The sequence below is a fragment of the Typopeltis vanoorti genome, chromosome 7 (genome assembly GCF_054136105.1).
Source record: "Typopeltis vanoorti isolate ZY-2024b chromosome 7, IOZ_Tvanoo_1.0, whole genome shotgun sequence".
Classification (NCBI taxonomy): Eukaryota; Metazoa; Arthropoda; class Arachnida; order Uropygi; family Thelyphonidae; genus Typopeltis; species Typopeltis vanoorti.
In genome coordinates, this window is record NC_143555.1 from 51,136,629 (window position 1) to 51,142,989 (window position 6,361).

Sequence of the window (6,361 nt, forward strand, 5' to 3'; positions counted from 1 at the left end):
GAAAGTATGCCAAGTACTAGTGCTTCAAGTTCAGAAGAAACAAAGAAAAAGAAATATGTTGATAATTCGGAATGTGCAATACAAACCAAAAAAAGAAAAGGAAACTTTGCTAGGCGTTTCGACAAGGACTATTTAAAGCTTGGTTTCATTGTTAGCCCCTGGCAGTGAACTATCACCACGGCCTTTGTGTGTAGTGTGTTCCAAAATTCTGTCAAATGATGGTATGAAACCTTCCAAACTTGTTCATCATTTGCATTCGAAGCATACAGATTTTATTGGTAAGCCACTGGACTTTTTTCAAAGATTACTTGACCAGATGAAAAGTCAGAAAAGTGAAATGAAAATGATGACGACTAGCGATAAGTCGCTGCTTCGAGAGGCTTATTTAGTTGCTCTTCGAATAGCTAAAATGAAAAAACCGTCGTCACTAAGATCTAATCTAAGATACTCACCAATTTACTATTGGTAAGGATCTTAGATGTTGTACGAGAAATTTTGGGTCCTCAAGCCACTAAAAAACTGTAGGCTATAACGCTCTCGGACACCACCATTCAGAGGAGAATTATTGATATGGCCACCAATATTGAAAAGCAAGTTGTAGAGGGGATAAAGAAATTGAGATGTTTTGTGATTCAACTTGATGAATCAACTGACGTGAGTAACCATGCTATCCTACTTTGTTTCGTGGGGTATAGTGAAGATGAAGACTTAAGGGAAGAACTCCTTTGTTGCCTTCACTTACCTGGACGGACCACTAGTTCAGAAATATTTAATGCTCTTGATGGGCTGCGAGCATGACTGGACATTGCTCAGGAGTATTCGCGAAAATAAAGGAAGTCGTGCACCCAGAAGTTTTGTCCACTCACTGTATGATCCACCTTGAGCACTTAGCTGCAAAGAAGTTTTCTACTGAACTAAACACTGTGATGAATGGCATGGTGAAAATCATTAATGAAATTTGTAGTCGAGCTATGAACTCCAGGCTGTTAACGACACTGTGTGAGAGTATGGACTCACACCACCAACATCTCCTTCTTCATGCAGAAGTAAGGTGGTTATCGAGAGGAAGGGTTCTTGCACGCCTTTTCAAACTGAGGGAAGAAGTAAAGCAGTTTCTGCGAGAGCAAAAATCTGATCTAATAGAGCCTTTTTTGAATGAGGAATGGCTGGCTAAGTTTGCATATATGGCAGATATATTTAGCCTTCTTAACGAACTTAATATTTCTCTTCAGGGGCCTTGTAGAAATATTTTTACACTGAGAAATAAAATGGATGCGCTCAAAAAGAAGCTGGCTCTTTGGGATAGTTACGTACAAGAGGAAGATATAGAAATGTTTCTACTTTTGGGAAAATTTTTGATTGCTGCTGATGTCAACAAGAAAGTCATAATGAACATACTAAGTCAACATTTAAGGGCATTAGCTGAAAACTTTAATAATTATTTCCCTGAAAATGAGGATCCTCGTAAAGGTAACCTCTTGATTAATAATCCCTTCTGGGAAGATATGAAATCATGCACACTTGATTTTCGTGAAAAAGAAAGGCTGATCGAGTTGTCTTCTGATGTCACTCTTCTCCAGACATAAAATACAATCATTGTTTCAATTTTGGATATCACTCGAAAAAGAATATCCATCTCTGAGTTATAAAGCTATCAAATTGTTGGTCGTTTTTTTGACTTCCTATTCGTGTGAAAAGATTTTTTCAGCCATGTCAGTAATAAAAACCAAACAGAGAAATCAAATTAATGTTTTTGTCTTAGTCATCAGCCGGTCCGCAGGTGTAAAAAGGTTGAAGAACGCTGGTTTATACTACACAGCAATGTAATGAATAACTGAATAACCACTAACATCTAAGTCTGTTATTGTGGTCTAGAGAAAGAACGGTATTTTTTCCCCTCCTCAGAAGCCCAGTGTTGGTTTCACAAGTGGTGATACAAATCATTTGTGATTTGTATCACCAAATGATGCCAAACATAAGGCATTTTTTAATGTGGCTCCACCCTAAAATTTAACCCCCCCCCCCAATATGTGCCTGGTACTACTGTACCAGGCACATATTGGGGGGGGGTTAATTATTTTATATCTTTATGCATGGCAATATATACTTTCAACAGGAAATGTAGTGTGCAAATTCCCTTTTGAATGTGTATATTGTGCATTATGGCAGGATCACTATCCAGAGTGGTTTCAATCCTTACTGAGATATATGTATAAAAAGGTCTCAGGATTCCAGAAACTGTGGTTAAACTATGAATGATCTAAAAAAAAAAAAAAGCTTTTTTCATCACTCTAAATCTGGAGCATTCCAAGATATTCGTCTCTACATGGTTCTGTCAGACAGCACTTTACCAAGAACACAGCCACTGGCAAAAATCCACCAAATGCCAAACCAAAGTTCCAATCAGGAGCAGATAAGGGCCTACTCATATGCTAGACATGGACTTACAACAGTGACTGCAAGAACTAATTCTATTCTTATGGTTAAATTATCGGCAGGTCATATATTCATATTATTATCCGATTTCCATAGTCATAAGACTAATCGTGGAAGGTCCACCTTAAACAATGCAAGGTCTATTGTACCCTCCTTAAATTCATCCACTGTTTGTACTTTAGTCACTCTCTCTCAGGCAATGCATTTCATTCTCCTCCCACTCCCCAGAGCCTCTGTAGCTCAATTGGTTTGGATGAGCCCTTTGATTTGAAAGATTTGAATCCTTTTTATGACATGACGAAGTTTATCAGGAGCTTTCAATCAGTGAGTTAGCCAATCTTGTATGGAGGAGGGTTATCCTTCTGGAAACGTGGGGTTTTGTGCTCCTCAAAACAGCCCAGTGAATACACAGTTTCAGGCATAAATACTTGCCCTTAGGGAATGCAGCAAGTCGACTGCATTAATTACCTAAAACCCCTAATTAGGGGACTCAACTCATTTTCAACAGATGAGAATTGATGGATGGACCACTTTCCATGCCAAAAACATATTTCTTATCTTCCACTCTTATTACTTCAATCTTCAAATCTGTCTAGTATCAAACCAGTAAATACCTTTCACAGCTTAAATGTCTTAATCATAAATCACCCACCTTATCTTCTATCCTCCGAACTCCAGTTTGCATGCCTTCAGTCTGTCCTCCTAACCAACACTGTACAGTCCTGATATCGTTTTCATTATTCACTTCTGCACCGTCTCCAAATTATTTAATTCCTTTCAAGTAACTCAGTTCCAAATTTGAGCAGAGTTAATCAGATGTGGTTTGATTACAGTTTTATAAAATGGAACCACCACCCTTTTTATCTCTGCTGGTCATCCTGCTCAATATTTGAACCAATTCACTGGATTGTCTTCACAACATATCTGCTGAACTTTAAATTTCTATCTACATTCACCCCAAAATGATTTTTTGGTTCCTCCACTTCTTCCAGCATAACTACACCAAGTAATTATGATAATTATGAAGCACTTTATCTGTGAATCCCAAATTTCAAAACCTATATTCAGCTGCATTAGCCACCTTACCGGCCATTATTGATCAAATACGCATCCTTGTATCCATCATATATTTCAATGTAATATCAATGGTATTACAATTTTAATATGCACTTCATATCCATGTTTACCTGGACGTATATATATATATATATATATATATATATATATATATATATACATACACACACTTCCTGGCCAGTAGCATGGTTAAATTGACATCCCCCATTCATTTGCCTACCTCTTCAGCTTACTCAAATCCTCTTGAAGAGAAACATCAGAAATATTACTAATACTCTTCCCAAGCCTCACATCTGTTAACTCCACTTATAACCCTCCTATTCCCTAATAATGTCTTATACAATCCTTTCACGAAACAAAAAGCTTAATGGCATGGTTATTTCTTAACACATTCCCTTAAAAACACATGGAAAAATCCTATTTAGTCCTCTTGCCTTAATGACATCTAGAGTGATCAGTATTGGGAACACATCCTCTTTATTCATTTGTAATCCTTTACTCCTCCTCATCCCTCCAGTAATAAAGCTTGCTTTATCAGGATGCTTCACTCTAATAAAATTATCATTAAATAACTCAACTACACTGGTGTCCAAAAGATAAGGATGAACTAATTTTTACCTGCATATGAAAAACCTTTCATGACCACAGCCAAATGTGTGCATAATTGCCAGCATACTAATAAATTATATTACACAAAAAATGCATTATAAATTTTGTACAAATTAAATTGCAATACGTTTTTGGCAAAAGTTACAAATTTCCTAAGGACATAGTTAAAGAGGCAATAAAAAACTCTGAATGTCTCTCTGTACAGTGCTTCCAGAAAATTATGCAGAGAGACATTTCAGAATGGAATATACCCATCCCGAAATGTGATGCGGCCCTCACAACATCATACTACACTTAGCACCAATTGATTCAGAGTTCTTGAAGCAAACTGGCCCACTCCTCCATCAGAGCAAGGATAACGCCTTGTTTGTTTTCTGGAGGGGGAATTTCAAGCAGTAATGCATCTCCCTATTGTGTCCCAAATGTTCTATGGGATTGAGATCTGGGAAATATGCTGGCCACTCGATTTGATTAATATCCTCAAGTCTCCAGAAATATCTCCACTGTGTACGATGTGGTGTGGCATTGTCATTCATAAAAATGAATTTTTCTCCTGTAGCCCTTCACACAGAATAACCGAACATGACATTCAAGAACTTCGTTGCAATATCATTCACCTATCATAGTCCCTTTTTTCCAGCACTTGTAGCTCAGTGTGTCCATTAAGCATAATGCCTCCCAATACTATGACTCCAACACCACCACACTAGCCCTTTCAAGAACGTTCTCATGATGGTAAGGAGTACCACCTTCACACTGGATCAAGTCAAATCAGAGGCAAGACTAAAACGACTCAGCTGTAAAGAGTACATTAGCCCATTGGTGGCTTGTCCAATTTTTCTGAATACATCACTGAAATGTGCTCTGCAATGAGCCGTGGATAAAGGGACACAGACTACGTCTTCAGGCATATAGGCCTGCTTGTTGCAAATGTATTGCCACAGTTTGTAGAGATATCCACATACCTGTGCTTGAATGGAGCTGAATTGTAATCTGACCTGTCATGGTGCACTGATTACATCTTGCTGTAATAACCAAAAATCTGTCTTCATGCTACATGGTAGAGAGAGGTGATCTCTTAGCAAATGTCGAACACATTCCATTGGTTTGAAATTCTGCCTGGTGCTTGGATACAGAGCTAAGAGATTCCAAACTGCCAATATCAGTAATTCTGCTGCCTTTTTAGATGATGTCTTTGAGATATTACAAGACATCCAAGTTGCAACTTTATTCCTTCACAAAAAGAGCTTCCTTCAAACACAGTTCTCTTAGCACAACCTTTTGCCTTTTATCCTATTGAGTGCTACCACGTGACTCCTTTGTGCCAATCGAAAATGTGAATGTGTATCTACTTTCTACTCAAACATCAGTTATACAAATTGCCACAAACTGATTTATCAGAAATAGTGTTCGTCCTTAGGTTTTGGACACCAGCGTGTCATCTGCCTTAGTCATCAAACTACCTTCTCCAGCCAACAAAGTAATCTGTCTACAATCATTTTACCTCCTACAAGCCACACAGTTAAAAAATAACTGAGTGTGAGATTGTAGCACTAGTGACCAAAATCCTCTCTCATATTCTAATTTTTCTCTCCTTGCTACACTCAGTTATATATATTCCTCATGCAACTATTCTTCACTTCTCTTTTATATGTCTCTATAACCTCTTTTTCATGAACAATTCCTTTGATTTCTCTAGTCATCTGCCTTACTCCAAACCACTATGTTCTTCACACCTTCAACTCCATTCATCCATTCTACTGCTTCAAGCTGGTTTTTAATTATAGTTACCTGCCTAATAATTCCATATGAATTCTTTCCACATTGATACTTCTGCATGCCTATTCATCCTTCAAGTCAGAACTAAACTGCATGGTCATTCCCATTAACTGGGAGCAAGTAAGACAACTGTCACAATCGTCTTCTGATGCTATGACCAAGTCTTTAACCTTGGATCCTCATGTTCCCTCTATCACATGCTGCCTGAGAGAGGTGCCTGTCAAGAATACAAAAAGTCAGTTTCCTTATCACTGTATGTTGCTTACTCTGCCCAGCATATACTGACATAGTTCAATCCTTTCCTTTAGTGTTATATGTTGATCAGCATTCATGTCAGTAAAATTATGGAGACTACAACCATGTTAAGAATAATTACTTTAATTTCTCAGTATTTCAACCTGATATAGTTTGAAATGATATGTATAATGATTACTTGCTTTGCACTTGCCAACTAATTTGC

At 37.7% G+C, this 6,361-nt stretch overlaps 1 pseudogene; it reads left to right on the top strand.

Moving 5' to 3' along the window:
- The first annotated feature begins 794 nt into the window (after positions 1–794).
- LOC150104670 (zinc finger MYM-type protein 6 pseudogene) lies at positions 795–1,586 on the top strand (annotated as a pseudogene).
- Positions 1,587–6,361: the final 4,775 nt, after the last annotated feature.